Source organism: Chlorocebus sabaeus, chromosome 21, assembly GCF_047675955.1.
Source record: "Chlorocebus sabaeus isolate Y175 chromosome 21, mChlSab1.0.hap1, whole genome shotgun sequence".
In the NCBI taxonomy this organism is placed as follows: domain Eukaryota; kingdom Metazoa; phylum Chordata; class Mammalia; order Primates; family Cercopithecidae; genus Chlorocebus; species Chlorocebus sabaeus.
Genome location: NC_132924.1, coordinates 73,308,576 through 73,328,282, shown reverse-complemented (window position 1 = coordinate 73,328,282; position 19,707 = coordinate 73,308,576). Strand labels below are relative to the sequence as shown.

The 19,707-nt window shown below is 35.7% G+C and overlaps 1 long non-coding RNA gene across 10 annotated transcripts in view; it reads left to right on the top strand.

Moving 5' to 3' along the window:
* Nucleotides 1-19,707, top strand: part of LOC119626230 (uncharacterized) — a 198,410-nt gene that overhangs the window by 42,369 nt on the left and 136,334 nt on the right. For 6 of the 10 annotated variants that reach the window (XR_012090386.1, XR_005242392.2, XR_012090387.1 and 3 more), the window contains one exon: nt 13,820-14,006. The exons of the other annotated variants lie outside the window; for them this stretch is intronic. This is a non-coding gene — a long non-coding RNA (uncharacterized lncRNA). The remainder of the gene's footprint in view (nt 1-13,819; nt 14,007-19,707) is intronic. 10 annotated transcript variants of the gene reach the window in all.

Here is a 19,707-nt window from a genome sequence, read left to right as displayed (position 1 = left end):
GAAAGCATAACATAGCCTAAGCATATTAAATACAAGGAAATCCATACTAGATATGTCATTGTGAAACCAGATTATCAATGGCAAATCTAATAAATCTTTGTTAAGAAGATTTTAAGAAATGTACTTCAGGAATCAGGAAACGCAAAAAGCAATGGTAAACAAAGAAATATGTAAGCATTTAAGTTAAATATAAATAAGAGTGGTCTATCAAAAACAACTTTAAAAATCTACTTTGTGGAGTTAGAAAGGCCAACCCTGAAAAACAGTATTTATATATTAAGGCAGTGGTGATGACTTAAAATCTTATAAGACTATGATACTCTTATTTGGAAGAAGAGATAAAATATTAATTTTGCACGTTGTAAAATTCCATAGGAAATTACGAAGTGTAAACAAAAGGATAGAAAAATAGAATTTGTAACATTAAAACATGTGGTTTGAAAATATGTAATAATGTAACAAAGAAACAATTTATAATCAAGAATAAGAGAAAAAAGAAGGGCAGAATTATAGAAAGTAGAAAGCTAAAAAATTCATGATACTATTTTAAATTTACAAGCAGCAAACAAAAATTATATCAATTACAGGTTTGGGGGAAGACAATGAATTAAATTCGGGGGGCAGGAATATACAGACAATTACAACAATATGGGTAATATTCTATTTCTTATATTTGATTGTGATCGATTGGAGGTTATTTTGTTATTTTTCCATATTTCCATATTTATACACCAAAATATAATATTTTAGAAATTTTAAAATTATATGAAGTGGCAATGTCTATGATTCAAATTAGAAAAAATTACAACTTGTATGTTTTCTCCTTTTTTCCTCTTCACGTGTATTTAACATGAAAATTCCACTCACTGACATTTTAACTTGCTGTACCTGTATTCACATTTTTTGAAGGTACAGATCATTTCCTTGTACTTTCTTTCTTATTTTGTCTAGCTCTGCCTGAAATGAACAGCCGGCATTTAAATCGATGGCAAATGTGCTTCACTCTACAAAGGCAAAAGCTATCAGTCTTCATGATATCCAATAGCCTCTACTGTCCTGTCTTCTGTCTTTTCCAAGTGGACATCAGTTAACCAAGACACAGATATACAGTAAAGTTATTGATAATATTTGTCATCAACTCAATTTATAATTTCAAATAAACTGAGTATATCTTAAAAACTAAGCATCAATTTAAATAAATCAGATTTGCCTGTGAGCATATAAAATAAAGCAAAGATTCACACATTAAATTCTGTACTACTGAGCCATTACAATGCTGTCTGGATGTACTATTCTTCTAAATTGAACAACTCAGCTCATACTCTTTAGTCCACCAAATTCGTTGTTAAAGATATTTTATTTTTAGTTCAAAAACCTGGAAATGGAAGTATATTTTTGCCTGAGGAAAATTTAATATTTAAACACATTCAGCTTGAGTAAAATCCACATGCAACTGAGGGTTTACTCTTTAAAAAGTCATAGGTTTCCACATAGAATTTTGGTAAGATGCTGTGGTTAGCAAACTTTTTTTTTTTTTTTTTTAGATGGAGTCTTACTCTGTCACCCAGCTGGAGTGCAGTGGCGTGATCTCGGCTCACTGCAACATCTGTTTCCTGGGTTGAAGCGATTCTCCTGCCTCAGCCTTCCAAGTAGCTGAGATCACAGGCACGCACACCCATGCCCAGCTAATTTTTGTGTTTTTAGTAGAGATGGGGTTATGCCATGTTGGGCAGGCTGGTCTCAAACTCCTGACCTCAGGTGATCCAACCACCTCGTCCTCCCAAAGTGCTGGGATTACAGGGGTGAGTCACCATGCCCAACCAGCAAACTTTTCTTACATATGGAAAAACTACCGATTCACTTCTGGGCTTTCAGTGACAAGGAACACTGAACAGTTTAAGATGGTTTAATAAAGGTTCAAAACCAGATGTAAATATGATGAATTCACTCAGTGAGCTTTTTGGAAATATGCCAGATCTTAACTCCAATAGGACACCAAGTTTGAATTAATTATTTTAGCTTGAATAAAGTTATTACGCAAAGATAAGTATCACAATAGCTTGAAAGATTGCTCCTTATAATTATTTCTGTATATCGGGTTCCTTTTTATTATAATGAAATATTTTAAGCACACTAGAAGTGGAATACTATATGGATTCCCAAGTGCTTATCCTTTAGTTTAAGCAATACAACCTTATAAATATAACTAAAACCTCCTTTATAGTATTTCTCAATTCCACACTCTCTCCTTTACTCCCTAGAGGTGTAAATTCCAGATTTCATGGTTATCATTCTAGTGCATATCAAATATTTTTATTAAATATGTTTACACCTCAAAATAATTTCATTTTGTATGTTATTAAATTTTATATGAAAGTGTGATTCTGTGTCGAATTTTTATCCCAATGTATTTTTAAGATTTACTTAGTTGATAAAATTTTCTCTAGTTCATTTATTTTCATTATACATTCATTATTTACTTGATAGCTATTTTATATTTTCTCAATGTTACAAAAAATAAACAATAAACATGCTTGTACATGTCTTCTTAATATTTAAAAATTGAAACAGAATGGAATGGAATAAGAGAGAAAAGACAATGTCTGAATGTATCACACATAGTAAGGGTATTGCTTCACGGATCTTTTTTTCCTTAAAAAAAAAGTATGTTTGTATGAGATTGTACTATAAATTTTTTTTTTTTTTTTTTTTTTTTTACTGGGAATGGTGGTCAATTTTTTTAAGTACTGCTTTAAAATATGTAACTAGAAATTGAATTCCTTGATAGTAGGGTACAGCCATCTTAAAAGGATATTTCCACTTTCCTGTCTAGAATGTTGGTGCCAACTAAATCTCAAAAGCAGTGAGGGTGAATTCTTGCTTCTGTATAGCTTCACCAATGCTTCTGAGACACTGATTGTTTCTCATAGTTTTAACTTGCATTGCCCTCACTGGCAATGAAGTAGATTATCTGTTTTTCTTATTGGTCATTTTATTTCCCTTTTCAGTGAACTCCCTATTTATAGTCTTTGCCACTATCTCCTATGTTCTTAACTATTTGCTGTCTGTCTGATTTTTGTATTGTGAGAGACCTTTATCATCTCAGATCTGTGTCCCTTTGATGGCCACCTTGTTCAAACCTTTTTTTTATACAGTCTGTGGTTTGCCTTTTAAATCATTTTGTGATACACAGAGATTTATTTTTCAGTGTGCTTGAATAGAGTGTTACCATTTTGATTTTTATTTTTAAAATACATTATTAAAAATTATTGATTATATTGCAGTCATGAAGTTACTATTTTCTGTTTTGTTCCAAAGTATTTTAATTGCTCACATTTAGTATTTTAATGCCAATAACATTTATTGTTAGTGTAAAATGGAAATCAAATTTATTTTTTATCTTTGAATGAAAGTTTATCTTAGAACCATTTATTAGATAGGTCATTTTCCCCAATTACATTATCCCTAAAATAGAATTATATTATGAAAAATAATTACAAAAATTGTTGCATCATTAATTGCAGTCTTCTGACCTTGCTCTTGGATAATTCTTTGCTATTTTTTGAATGGTTGCTTTTTCATATAATTTTAAGAATTAGCTTGTCTATGTAAAAAACTCCTTTGAATAATTTTATCTGAATTGCTTTGAATGTATAGATTTATTTTGATGTGATTGTCTTATATATAATAATTTTTATTGATATATAACAGTTATACATACATTTTGGAGTACAGGTGATATTTTGATAACTGGATATGTGTAATGATCAAATCAGTGTAATTGGGATATCCATCAACTCTACCATTTATCTTTTCTTTGTGTTGGGAACATTGCAATTGTTCTTTTCTAGCCATTTTGAAATATACAACAAATTATTACTAACCATATTTTCCCTACTTTACTCTTGAATGCCAGAATTTATTTTTTCTATCTAACTGTATATTTGTATGCCTTAACCAACTTCTCTTTATCCTCCTTCCCTTCCATTCTTCCCAAATTCTGGCATCCATCATCATACACTCTAGCTTCATTTGATCCACTTTCTTAGCTCACAGCTGAGTGAGAACATGTGTTACTTACCTACCCATGCCTGGCTTCTTTTGCTTAACATGATGACCTCCAGTTTCATCCATGTTGCTGCAAGTGGCAGGATTCCTTTTTTTTTTTTTTTTTAAACAGCTGAATCATATTCCGTTGTGTAATAAAATTTTTATTTGAGAGTAGTTTTGGATTTACTGAAAATTTCAAAGACAGTACAGATAATTCCATTTATTTGTGATATAGTTTGGTTGTGTCCCCTCCCAGATTTTTTCTTGAATCGTAACTCCCACAATTTCCATGTGTTGCGGGAGGAAGGCAGTGGAAGGGAACGGGATTACGGGGCGAGTCTTTCCTGCACTGTTCTCGTAATGGTGAGTAAATCTCACGAGATCCGATGGTTTTAAAAGGAGGCGTTCCGCAGTAAGAGCTTTTTCTTTGCCTGCCGCCATCCACAGAGGATCTCTGCTTTGCTTTCTGCCGTGATTGTGAGGCCTCCCCAGCCAGGTGGAACTGTAAGTCCAATAAATCTCTCTATTTTGTAAATTACCAGTCTCGGGTATGTCTTTATCAGCAGCGTGAAAATGGAAGAATACAATTTAACACCCAGTTTCCCTTGTTATTAACCGTTTACATTAGTATGGTACATTTATCAAAAATAATGAACCAATATTGACACATTTTCTACTCTAATGTTTTATTCAGATTGCCTTAGTTTTTGCCTAATCTCCTTTGTTTTTTATTCTAGCATCTCATTTAGGATTAGTATTCTATTTATTAGTCATATCTCCTTAGTCTCTTCTTGGTATAACTTTTTCTCAGACTTTCGTTGTTGAAGTTTTGAGAGCTTTGAGGAGAATTGGTATTTGGTAGAATGGGTATTTTGTAAAATGCCTTTCATTTGAGATTTGTCGGATGTTTTACTCAGGCATAGACTAGAGGAGTGAGTTTTGGAGCAGAAGACCACAGAGCTAAAGCTAAGGCTAAAGCCATTCTTATTACATCATGCCAATACTCCGTATTATCAACCTGACTTATTTTTTACCTGATCTCCTCACTGAAGTAGTTTCTGTCAGATTTTTTTTTTTTTTTTCATGGCAGAGTTACTCATCCTCCCGACCCACCTTGCATACTGTATTCTTTAGAAAGAAGTCACTCTGTGCAGCCCAAATTAAGGAAAGGGTAGTAAGGACAGAAAATCTACTTAATTTATTTGACATTTTTCTGCGTTGAAGACGCTTCATTCATTCACTTGTTCTGCTTCATTCATTTACTTATTCATTTATTTATGTCAGTATGGACTCATGGATATTCATTTTATATTTTTTGATTATAGTTAATCACTACTTTATCTTCTTGCTGAAAAGTTTTTCAATTTTAGCCATTGGAAGCTTTTTTCCATTGGCTCTTTTTTTTCTTTGACATACCCCATCATTCTGTGTGTGTGTGTGTATGTGTGTGTGTGTGTGTGTGGTAAGAAGGGTGATTACTTTCTTTCTTTATGACACTACACAGTGCTGTAGGCTCCTCAAGTATATTACCTGCCCTAGTCCTAGAACCAGCTTTTTTCCCAAGGAGTCCTGGTTCTTTTCATGGGATAATGTGTTCTGTGTGCTTAGTGTAACTGAAGTCTTTGCTTCTCGGCCCTCCACTGGCAGAACAAGGAAATACCTGTATATATACTTACCTGTGTTACCTATCTATAAATATTTATCTATTTAGTCATCTGTATCTATATAAATGTAAGCCTGAGTTTCTGTTGATCCCTTCAATGCTAATCCATGCCACATGGATCATTCTAGCTTCTTATCCTTTCTTATCTGTAAACTCCCATGACACCAATGAGAAACCTAGCTCCTTATCATTAACCACCCATTATTTGTTTAATTACACTATATATGTATAGTATAGAATTATTAATTAGAATTATTAGAATTATTAAGTGAACCCCACGGGACACAATTGTATCAACTAGTGTACAGTGTTTATATACTGCTACTTTTACCTTTTTTCTTAGAGACTTCACTCATCTTCAAAATTACTTAAGTCAGTGCCTTTTTCCCCCATCCCCTTCAGTGAGGTTGTTTCATACATTTGTAATACATTTAAATTCTCTTGTAATAGTCTACATTCCATTTTAGGTTATCCCCATATCCTAAATGCTTGTTTAAAACATTGCATGAATTGAAATTCACTCTTTGTTATGGGAATGGGTTTTGACAAATGCAAAATGTCACTTAGCATTACGTTTCAGTATCGTAGATACCATAGCATTTCTGTCATTACAATACTGTACAGAAGTTTCACCACTTGAAAAATTCTCCCATATTTCACCAATTCACACAGAAAACCACAAACATGTATAAACACACACACACACACACACACATCCCTGGTAAACACTGGTATCATTCCTTTTATCACTGAATAGTATCCCATTGTATAAATGTAAAACATTTTGTTTATATATTCTACTATTTAAAGGATATCTTGGCTGCTCCATTTTTTCATGATTATGAATAAAGCTTCTATAAAAACTCATATGCAGATTTTTGCATGGAGATGTTTTCAAATCGGTTGGATAAATACCGAGGAGTGAAATTACTGAATTGCATATTAATACTCTATTTAGCTTTGCAAGAAAGTGCTATACTCTCTTCCAAAGTGTCTGTACCATTTTGCATTCTCATCAGCAAAAATGAGTGTTCCTGATGCTATGCATCCTTACTAGCAATTGATATTGTCAGATTTCTATGGATGTATGTCATTCTAATAGGTGTGTAGTGGTATCACATTACCATTTTGATTTGTATTTCCCTAATTACAAATGATGTTGAGCACATTTTCATATGCTTTTTTGTCTATTGCATATCTTCTCTGGTGAGGTATCTTTTATCTTTCAGATATTTCGCTTATTTTTCAGGTGAGTTGTTTTCTTACGGTTGAGTTTCAAGATCTTTTGTGTATTTCGGATACACGACCTTTATAAAAAGATACGTGGTTTGCAAATGTTTTCCTCATAGTCTGATTTGACTTTTTTATTCTTAAATAACTCATTTTAATTTTAAAATTCATTTTAAGGTATTAATAAGATAAATGTGATATCTGCTTTTTATGCTATTGACTATTGTGCTCCCCATTTTGGCAAAGTGATGTTATTATTGGCAATGCATGCTAATACAGGGACAGTTGCTGTAATTTTTAAGTATCTTCCAGGTCTCTGGAAGACCTTTAATCAACTTAGTCTAGTATAATAGTAGCTAGCATTGGAAAACCTTAATAACAACCATAAGTTCAAGCAATGTTTTCAGGACTTTTTTGTTTGTCCTAAGCACTTAGGATATATCAGTGATCAAAATAACATGGATATCATTCTCACAAAGTAGCAATGGAATAGGGAAGAAAGATAGTGAATAAGCAGTCAAAGTGTGAACTAATGCAGATGCTCAGAGAAGATGAGAGGCGGCTTTTATTTACCCCACACTATAGCTGTCAGCATCCAATGAAGTAAATAGAAACGAGGTAAAGAAAGATCTGAGAAGCAAAATGAAAAACTAAGTCCACCTAGAGCTTAGGAAGACAAGAGGGATAAAAGGACAAGGGACGAAGTGGTGTTATTCGTTTATAGTCACCTGGGGAAAGCTTGATCTGTAATGGAACAATTTGGTGGCAGCTGGAACTGTAGAAGAGATGCAGGTGCACACCAGTGATGTCACTAGAGGCAGGGAGAGAGAGGAGGAAGAAATACTCTAGCTTCTCTCTTCTTCCAGGCTCCAGTCTTCCGTGAGACATTTCTGCTGGTTGATCCCTGCCAAAGCCAGCAGACACGGTAGCTTAAGAGTGTATAGGGGTGAGCCTCCCTGAAATGCAAAGTGCAGCAGAAGCAGGGAAAATGAATGGGCCAAGGGTTTACCCCCATACTTAGTATTGTACAACTTAGATTTTAAAGAAGTGCAATGTTTAGTGATGACCAGTAGAAAAATAAAATTCTATAAACTTACCATTCTAATTTTATCCCTCCTCCATTATTTTCTCCTACATTCCTAAACTCTACTGGCCAACTAAACTCTCTTCTAGCATAATGGCAAGAGAGAGAATGACCAGTGGTTATTTAACAGTTACTATTTGTCGGGCATTGGGTAAGATGCTTTATATGAACCAACACAGTTTCTCTATGGAGTAACCTTAGATCTGAGTAAGTTGGTTTAGTTACATGCCAAGGTTCCATAGATGGTACGTGAAAAAGTTGAGCACAAACTGAATGTGTCCTATTTCAAAGCCCAGGCTTCACATGATACCTGTACACCCTATATGATTCAGGAAGCGTGAGATTTAACCATTACTTCAAAGTCATACAAAATATACTCAAATTCTAATAGTGTCATTTAAAAACAGAGAGAGAGACCAGGCACGGTGGCTAGTGCCTATAACCCCAGCACTTTGGGAGGCTGAGGCAGGAAGATCAGGAGATCGAGGTCAGGAGATGGAGACCATCCTGGCTAACACGGTGAAACCCCGTCTCTACTGAAAATACAAAAAATTAGCCAGGTATGGTGGCACATGCCTGTAGTCCCAGCTGCTGGGGAGGCTGAGGCAGGAAAATCGCTTGAACCCAGAAGCTGGAGGTTGCAGTGAGTCAAGATCATGCCACTGCACTCCAGCCTGGGCAACTAAGCGAGAATTGGTATCAAAAACGAAAGAAAGAAATAGAAAGTACAGTGTAGAGCATCTGATTAAAATAAGTACATTCAAAAATTCAAACAATATTTTTGGAAGTATTTACGTTACTGCAGCCAGGGCCATTTTTATTACCAGGTGCAGAGATCCTCATAGACTTGTTACGGACAGAAAATGTCCTTGAACCACAGACACCATGGGAGTGATACATTCTCTCTGTCTTTTTTTTCTGGACATCATGGTTTCACTTTAATTGTATTCTGGTTTGTGTGTATCTTCTCAATTGGCTTCTCCTACTGCCTCATAATTCCTAGACCTTATAAATGTGCTGTGACATCTCTTCCTTCTTATTTTCTGGCAAACTCAGCACATGTTCCTGAGATAGATATATTATTATATCTTCACAGTTTTTCTAGGCCTTGGGTCCCTGGCCATCTAGAAATTGACTGCATATGTTTCCTTTGCCCATTTCTGATCCCATAATCTCTGGAAAGATTTAGGGAGAAGTTAGAGATATAAGAGCCTGTGATAGAAAATATTTCTGCTGCCTCTTCATCAGTCAGGGTAGAACAGAACCTATTAGAAGTAGGGCAGTTCTTGAGACAACTTTAAGTAATATACGTTCAGCTTTTGCCAAGAAATTATTCTGTTCCCTAAATGTAATGATATTTGAAACTGGAAGCCATTTCAAATATATACCATATTTTGTATTATTGTATTTCAAACATATACCATATCATTGTGTATACCATATTTTGTATTATTCCCAATGGTATTCTTCACTGGGAACATGTTTCCCCGACACTTTCAGTGTCTAGAGCTGTACTCCTTGCATCCCTTGGTTCACAGCCCCTTTCTCCATCTTCAGAGCCAGGAGCGTGGCATCTTCAAGTCTCTCTCCGCTTCTGTTATCACGTGGTCTGTTCTCCATTCTGTAGTCTAATCTGGCTTTGCTTCCCTCTTCTGAGGACACTTCTGATTGCATTTAGAGCCCTCCTACATTTTCCGGGATAATCTCACCATCTCAATATCCTTATTTTAATCAAATCTGGAAAGTTTTATTTTTTTTTTTTCGATAGAAGGTAACATTCACATGTCCAGGGATTAGGAGCTTGATATCCTTGGGGGCCATTATACAACCTGCAATGACTTTTATTTTTGTGGGGGAGGTGGACAGAGCTTCACTCTTGTTGCCCAGGCTAGAGTGCAGGAGCGAGATCTGAGCTCTCTGAAACCTCTGCTTCCCAGGTTCAAGCGATTCTTCTGCCTCAGCCTCCAGTAGCTGGGATTATAGGCTTGCACCACCACTCCGGCTAATTTTGTATTTTTAGTAGAGATGGAGTTTCTCCATATTGGTTAGACTGGTCTCGAACTCCCAACCTCAGATGATCTGCCCGCCTTAGCCTCCCAAAGTGCTGGGATTACAGGCATGAGCCAGCACGCCTGGCCCCTACCATGACTTTTGTGCCTCTGTGTGTGTGTGTGTGTGTGTGTGTGTGTGTGTGTGTGTGTGTGTATGTGAGGCTGTGGACTGTGAGCTATATATTAAATGCAATGACAATAATACAAAATATGGTATATATTAAAGAGAGAAAGGCTGGGCATGGTGGCTCATGCCGTAATGCCACCACTTTGGGAGGCTGGGGCGGATGGATCACCTGAGGTCAGGAGTTTGAGACCAGCCTGGCCAACATGGTGAAACTACATCTCTACTAAAAGTACAAAAATTAGCCAGACATACTGGCGCATGTCTGTAATCCCAGCTACTCGGGAGACTGAGGAAGAATCACTAGAACCTGAGAGTTGGAGGCTGCAGTGAGCTGAGATTGCACCACTTTACTCCATCCTGGGCACGAGACTCTGTCTCAAAAATAAATAGAGAGAGAGAGAGAGAGAGAGAGAGAGAGAGAGAGAGAGAGAGAGCTACAGAGGGAACATCTTTGGTTTTTGGAAAATATCAAAGGTTTGTTCTTTTCTTTCAAATTGAATTAAGGCCTTATAAAAGTTTCATATTGAACAAAAATCCCTGATGTATAATTAAGGGCTTGTCTTAGTCCGTTTTGTGTTACCATAACAGAATATCACAGACTGGGTAATTGAGAAAGAATACACACACACACACACACACACACACACACACACATATGTACATAACAGTGTTAGAGGCTAGGAAGTCCAAAGTTAGGGAGCTGGCATCTGGTGAAGGTCTTGCAAACCAGGTGGATATCATTCCAAGTTCCTAACTCGAATTAAGTTGATAAAATTCTAGCTTTGGGTTAGGCTTTGAGCTAAGGGATTTTGATGACGTCTGCATTGCTTTGGATGCACAATGGAGTTCTTCCTTCTATATTCTTTGCTTCATCTCCAGAATTCAGAATCTGTTTCTCATTCCAGGAAGACTGTCTACAGTCTGAAAAACATTTGCTGTGGAATGAAACATCTATTACATTTTCATTTCTATTTCATCAGATTATTTTTCCCTCAGCAACTGTGCAACATCCTTAGCATGTGTGACCACTGGTTTAAGACAAATTACTGCAAGTGGTCTACAACTGGAAAACTGAAGGTTACTGTAAAAGATGAGTGGGAAAGCTTGTGTATGGCATAATGTTAATTTATTTTATACATCACAGGATTCAGCTTCTGAGCAGTAATAGATTTTATTACTCTTATTATAATACATATTTAGAAGCTGAAAGATAAAAGCCGATGATGCCTACTAGTATTTTGTACTTTTTTAATATGTTGTAAAAGCTATGAATCTAAATTACATATAATGATACTAATAATGTGTTGTCCATCATGAATATAGTTATACACCTGACTTTCAAAGTTGTTTTAGTAATCTAGATGGTGACTTTGCACTAACTTTGTACTATCTCTGGTCTGATAACGAATTCCCTTTGTGAACAATGGAGCATAGTTGTGGTATGGTGAATTAAGATTTTGCTACAGCCTGTCACTGATGCAAGAGCAAAGTTAGAGGTCACAAATGGAAATTGATAAAAATATATGATTTTAATAACACAAAATTACAGCAAATGAAACAAATTAATCACAGATGCAGAGGCAAAATCATGATACAGTGATTCCCATTATTCCTCGAGGACATTCAGAAATAATAGAAATTGTTGTTTTCCTTGTTTTTTTTGATAGATGTTGTTAATAATAATCGCTGCAATATTCAAACTTTTTTGAGTGTAACAGCAAGGATTAACCCTGAGATGTTAGAATATAGGGATACTCAAGGCATAAATTAAAGTTTAAAAAATGGAAATACTTTTATGAAAGAGTTGTTCAACAATTTTGACTACATAAACTAGAGCATTACAGAGTAATATATGGAATTTTTAAAAATAGTAAATTAAGCAAACTGAAATACTCCATTATGAAAGCCTTGCTGGAAAAAACAAATAGTGGTGTTTGACTTGAATTTCAACATTTTTCCAGTGGAATAAAATAGATTGTTCAGGAGGGTTTTTTTTATGGAAAAGATAATTACATCTTAAAAGTAAGAGAACATATTTGCAACTCAAAAGACCTAAGGCAGTTGAAAGAGTAGAAGCTTAAATCTGACAAAATGGAAGATTAAGTAGAAGTTTAGAATGAAAGACCTACTTCCGTTTTCATTACAGTTATTTTTCTTACTTTATGGTACCCAGACTTAATTGATACAAATTCTAGGTTTTGTTTGTTTGTTTGCTTTCCCTTCAACATACATAATATATGGCTATCACTGGTTGAAGAGGTTTATTGTTCTCTTTGTTGTACTGTCATGCCCAGTGTAGCTTTACTTTACTCAGAGAAACCTCAACTGATTTTTCAGGAATGCTTAGTCAGTGATAATACCACACGAAATTTTAATTCACTTTTGAAAACTTTCTCAAATGATCTCATGACATTTTCCCTAGTCATTTTTGGTGACTGTAGAAGAATGCACCACAAATCAGTTCTTACAGTAGTGCCCGTTAGCATCTTCTACTTTTGTGGATCTCAGCATAATTATGACAAACTATGTTATTACAGATTTGTAACATGACTGTCATTTAGCAAACCACAGGGAGGAAACTTAAAATACATTTTTATAAAATATATTGAACTAAATTTTTTTGGTTGATATTACACATAGGGTAATAGCACAAATTTTTAGTGGTAAAATAGTCATGCAGGTATCAATTTTGCAATTACTAGTGTATCTGTTTTCTACATAGGAAACAGATAATTGCCGAAGTGAACTAGAAGGCTTGCTTTCATGACATCTTCATTATTTGGGCTTTATATTTAACTATCCAAGAGACATCTTGAATTAGTAAATTGTACATTATTTCAGAGTAAAAGTCCTCATTCTTTAAGATAACTGTGTATAGTCACTTTTTTGTTGCATCAACACTGATTTGCAATAAATACAGAAATGCAATAGTTCTATGTATCTACAGGATGTGTCAGGAGACATAGAGACCACAAATGTTCTGTGAGAGAAACATACAGCTGTGGTATAGGATTATCGAGACATTCTGCCCCTCAAAGCTCATTTAGGCCATATTTTCCAGCATAAATATGCAATCTAGAAACCACATACAAAATGCATTTTATTTAATTGATTCACAAATGAGATATAATTTTCTGTTCTTCTCACCTGACCTGTATGCGTGTACAGTTTTGAAGCAAATTGGCTATTAACAAATTGGAGTAATAAACCTTGTATAGTCAACAGTGTAGGGATGGGATATTTCTAGACACTGATGGCTATGTGAGACTATTTCTTCAGGTATTTCACATTGGTGATAACAGTAATAATAATAATATAATAACAGTGATGTTTACTACTTTGTTGAGTGTACTCTGCAAAGGACGGCATGATATTATACACTTTTCCAAGAATTACCTCCTTGAATCACCAGGAGACAGGTATTGTTTTCTCTGTTCTACAAATAGAAAATGAAACACGGACAGCTTAAGTGAATTTCTCCATGCTACCCAGCCAGAAAGTAGCACAGGTAGACCTTGAATCCTGAATCTGGATTCAGACAATGGACTGCAACTGGAGTATACTGAATGACAGTACTGTCCTTTTTTTTTTTTTTTTTTTTTTTTTTTTTTCAGGTTACACTGCCATGTTTTCAAAGAATTGCTAATGTATTTTAGATCGTTTTTAAAGTGCAAAATACAAAATATGTCACATTTGCTGGCTAAGTGGACTGTCAGTCATAAGTGGACTTTGCAAGTACTGATAAGGAATGAGATTGCAGAGGCAATAAATGCAAATCCCATGGACATCACACAGGATACGGTATGCAGTTGCATTTCCTTCTGCTTCTTTTCAAAAAGTATTTTATGGTACCAAATACTGCAGAGATAATGAAGTCAAGATATGAAGACTGGCTGACTTCCTGGCAGATTTATCCTAAAGAAAAATTGAAACTGAGATGACAGTTGATGAAATATGCAATGTGTGATATATCGGTCTTACTCTAAATTCTAGAATTACTTTTTCCATTTTTTTTGTCAGCATTCAGAGCTCTCAACAAACTCAAAACTTAACCCAGGACTCTTAAAAAATAACAGAGATGAAATGTAAGAGTACACACACGTGCTATCATGGGAACATCACAGCAAAGCTTCTGCGTAGACATTAGAAGTAGAACAGCCACCCAAAAGGCTCAAGCTGGTAGTAAGATAACAGCTTAGAGGCTTCTCTCTTATTTAACAGACTGGGCTCCCAGTTTGTCCCTCCATTTCCTTTAAGTGAACTGATATGGTTTGGCTGTGTCCCCACTCAAATCTCACCTTGAACTGTAATAAGTCCATGTGTCAAGGGCAGGTGGAGATAATTGAATCATGGAGGTGGTTTCCTCCATACTGTTCTCATGATAGTGAGTAAGTCTCATGAGATCTAATGGTTTTATAACTGGATGTTCCCCCACACAAGCTCTCTTGCCTGCCACCATGTAACATATGACTTTGCTCCTCATTCGCCTTCCACCATGATTGTGAGGCCTCCTCAGCCATGTGGAACTGTGAGTCAGTTAAACGTCTTTCCTTTATAAATTACCCAGTCTCGGGTTATGTCCTTATTAGCAGTGTGAGAACGCTGACTAATACATGGATCACCGAGGCATTTGCCTGGGAGCTTAAAGTGTCTCACAGCCTATTCTCTTACATAGACTACTAGTTGCCACACTTGCACGTGCACACACACACACACACTCTCTCTCTCTCTTTCGCTTCTTGACTCTTCATTCTTGCCTCATGTGACTCAGGGGCAGTGGGCTGCCCTCCCAGCTCGTTGCACCTTGCCTGAAATCTGTAAGTAAAAATCTTTGAACCTGTTTCCTATTGTGGTGCTATATAACCAGTTTGTGTCTTCCCTCTGAAGAATCTGAGGCCAAGTTTTCCCTAGAATGCCAGAGAGAATGCAAGGTTCAGGGACAAGGTGATGGTTATGGCATAAAGCGGGCAGAGGTTAGACAATATCCACAAGACAATACAGTTGTCTTCCAATATAAACTATTTTCCTGTTGAGAGCCACCTGGTCATGGGTCAGACAATTAGGTGTCAGTCTGCCCAGCAGGTAAAAGAAGTATCCTGGGGAAGGCACACTGTATCCACCTATGTCCCACTCTTCTTGCTAGCCACTCCGGTGCTGGAACTCCAGTTAAGGTGGGAGCTCTTGAAACACACTATCAGTACATTTCTCAAGTACAGTAGCTAAAATGTAGGGAATTGGGGCTGTGTTTCTGTTTTTCTCATCTACTTTCTCTTCTTCTACATCTTTTTATCTTTTTTCAACTGTACTATTCTATTTTTCTTTATTCCTCTTTTTACATTCTTTTCCTTTGCTGCTAGACCATAGATTGCAGATACTGAGAACTAAATTTTGATGCATTTGAGAGACATACAGGAGCAACTGAAATAGTTCCAGCTAGAGTTTAAATCAGAAAGAAAGAAAGTGTCCTAATAGTTTTGAAGGATCCTTTGTGGCTCTTTGAACTTGAGAAAGACGTATCAAGTTAGTAGAATACAGGAAGGAAGGAGTATCAAAATTTTAATCTTGGGTGTTCCATTTAATAACCATGTATCTTTCTCATGGACTGTTTCCTCAATACTCCATAGCAATGTCGTAATTACTAAATTGAGTGATGTGTATCAATTGTCTGATTCAGTTCATGCTTCTTTAAAAACAAATCATATTTCCCCTTCCCTTACCATTAAAACAAATCCAGAAGTTAGCAAGTTGGGAGATTTAAATTTAAGTAGGTCTAGTCATCTGTAATTGTTTTTCTGAGAAGAAAATGTATGTTTCCTAAGTCACTTATACATGTTTTAATAATTAGTTTAATACATCGCTCAATTGATTTCTGTTATTTTTGTTTTGTAAGGAAGAGAGTCTTTCCAAAGGAGTTTCAAAATCTAGTTTCATTGCAGAATGGGGCAATTTTTACCACTTGTTGGATCCCATGCAGTCTTGTGACTTGGGTTATATTAATCTTTCCTTACCAGCAGGGATTTTCCCACCAGAACAGTGCATGGTTTATTTCCCAGTATAAGGACTGGTTTCTAGCTGCAACCGGAGCTGGAAATTTGGGCAGCAAAGTGTTTTATACACTTAGCCTGTCCCAGTCAAGCAAGTGTGGTTAGTTACTTTTCTATATCTGAAATATCTTCTATTAAGCTAAAGTATTTCTAAATATTCTACAAATATGACTAACATGTCTTGCATATTGCATACTTTTCAGACTTAGTAAACAACAGATACATAAAATTAAAACCTTTTGAATAACTCTAGTCATACAGTATTACAATAAATCATCCAATAGCTATTGAGGAATATTGTATTGTTGTGTGAGAGTTTACTTATTGATATGGTTTGCCTCTGTGTCCCCACCCAAATGTCATCTCGAATTGTAAACCCCATAATACACATATTTTGAGGGACAGAATTGGTGGAAGGTGATTGGATCATGGGAACTGTTTCCCCCATGCTGTTGTTGTGATAGTGAGTGAATTCTTACGAAATCTGATGGCTTTATAAGTGTTCAACAGTTCCTCCTTCATGCAATCTTTCTCAGTTTCCACAAGAAAGGCCATGCCTGCTTCCCCTTCTGCAATGATTGTAAGTTTCCTGAGGCCTCTCCAGCCATGCAGAACTGTAAATCAATTAAATCTCTTTTTAAAATAAATTACCCAGTCGCAGGCAGTTCTTATAGCAGTATGAGAACAAACTGATATACATATCAACTTTAAATAATCACTAACCTCATCCCTGTAAGCTACAGTTCCATCTGCCATTGTTTGTTGCTATCTATGTATTTTAATTTATAGTTTTAATGGAATGAAATTAAAAAGTAGAATATTATTGAGACATTAAAATGGTTGTAATGGCCAATAAGTAATGGCATGGAAAATATCTTTGATTTAAAGTGATAACCTAGAAAGAATACATTTTTATAAATGTACAGCATTTACTATGAAAGATGTATACACAGGTAAAAACTCAGAATTTTAAAATGCTAATATAAGTTTTTAATGCGTGGAAATTTAATCTACTGGTACTATTCAGAATATATTTAGCATTTTCTTGTTTACTTTGTTTCAAAAATAGAATATACCAAATTTGAGGAATTTCTTACATTTCTGTGTATTTGATCTGAAAATAGTGAATTTTGCTTGTAGACCTGTCTATAAATTAGGGCATAGGCTTTGAATGAGAGCCCAAAGGATTTCCATTGAGGTGGGTGCATGGATTTAAGGTAATATATTTTAAGTCCAGAATTTTTGTTGTCAGAACATTTTTAATTTATATTTGGTTACCAAGCTGGAGTCTGGATAACTGAACTTTTAGGCAAATTGCATTCAATTTCTGTTCTTAGATGTTTCTTAACATGATGATTAGAATAACAGTAATATAAAAATAAGATGCATTAGGAAGTAATGACACAAATTCACTCGGGCTTATTAGGAGGGTCTCTCAGTACATGATTTTCCATATATGTTTCCAAATAAAGTCATATCTGAGGCTCTGTGGGTCAGGATTCCAGTATATCTTCTTTGGGGACACAATTAAATCGATAATACTTTAGAAAATAAATGACATAGTAAGTGGAAATTTAAAAAATACTTATATTTTGTTTACTGCAAAATCGAGATGAACCAAAAATGAAGTGAGAGTTTCAACACGTATGGTTTAGATTATAGCAGACAACACTACCACCACCCTCATAAAGAAGTACCTTCCAGTGCTAATAATATAATGATGGAGGAAGGGGGGAACTACATTCAAGGAAAAACAACACATTGTAGGAAGATCTGAGACAAGTGTAAAACGGTTTAGACCATAGGCAAAGAATGAAGACAGGAGGGGAAGAACTTTGTATGCCTCAAAGTATTAGACAGCCTGTGGGCATAAGATCATCTAGCCCATTGTTGTTCTAGTACTTTTCTGTGTGATATTGGAATTTTCTAGTTTTGTCAACACTGTTTCTAGGAGACAGAAAAGTGGCCAAAACTCATTTTTCTGATGACTATATAAGTTGTCTTGGGATCAGTGTGGTTGTAAACTTTGGCTTGGACTGGTCTTCCTGGCATTAATATTTCCGGTTTGCCAGGGTTTTCTAGGCCTATCCAAAGGGCATTAAGAGTATTCAGTAGAACTATGATTCAGTAAACACAGTTCAGTGGAACTTCAATTGGTGTATCAGCTAAAATAAATTAGGATTTATAAAGATGTAAATATTTTTAACGTTTTTTATATAACATCTTATATTTCAACACTGGAGACACTGATTATGTTTATGAAGACTTTTTTATTGTACTTTAAGTTTTAGGGTACATGTGCACAACCTGCAGGTTTGTTACATATGTATACATGTGCCATGTTGGTGTGCTGCACTCATTAACTAGTCATTTACATTAGGTATATCTCCTAATGCTATCCCACCCCCCTCCCCCCACCACCCCCCAGACAGGCCCCTGTGTGTAATGTTCCTCTTTCTGTGTCCTAGTGTTCTCATTGTTCAATTCCCACCTATGAGTGAGAACATGTGGTGTTCGGTTTTCTGTCCTTGCGATAGTTTGCTGAGAATGATGGTTTCCAGCTGCATCCATGTCCATACAAAGGACATGTACTCATCATTTTTTATGGCTGCATAATATTCCATGGTGTATATGTGCCACATTTGCTTGATCCAGTCTGTCACTGATGGACATTTGTGTCGGTTCCAAGTCTTTGCTACTGTGAGTAGTGCCACAATAAATATACACGTGCACATGTCTTTATAGCAACATGATTTATAATCCTTTGAGTGTATGCCCAGTAATGGGATGGCTGGGTCAAATGGTATTTCTACTTCTAGATCCTTGAGGAATCGCCACACTGTCTTCCAGAATGTTTGAACTAGTTTACAGTCCCACCAACAGTGTAAAAGTGTTCCTATTTCTCCACATCCTCTCCATCACCTGTTGTTTCCTGACTTTTTAATGATCACCATTCTATCTAGCATGAGATGGTATCTCTTTGCAGTTTTGATTTGCATTTCTCTAATAACCAGTGGTGATGAGCATTTTTTCATGTGTCTGTTGGCTGTATAAATGTCTTCTTTTGAGAAGTGTCTGTTCATATCCTTCACCCACTGTTTGACGGGGTTGTTTGTATTTTTCTTTTAAGTTTTTGTATGAGTTCTTTGTAGATTCTGGATATTAGCCCTTTGTCAGATGAGTAAATTGCAAAAATTTTCTCCCATTCTGTCGGTTGCCTGTTCACTCTGATGGTAGTTTCTTTTGCTGTGCAGAAGTTCTTTAGTTTAATTAGATCCCATTTGTCAATTTTGGCTTTCGTTGTCCTAGCTTTTGGTGTCTTAGACATGAAGTCCTTGCCCATGCCTATGTCCTGAATGGTATTGTCTAGGTTTTCTTCTAGGGTTTTTATGGTTTTAGGTCTAACATTTAAGTCTTTAATCCATCTTGAATTAATTTTTGTATAAGGTGTAAGGAAG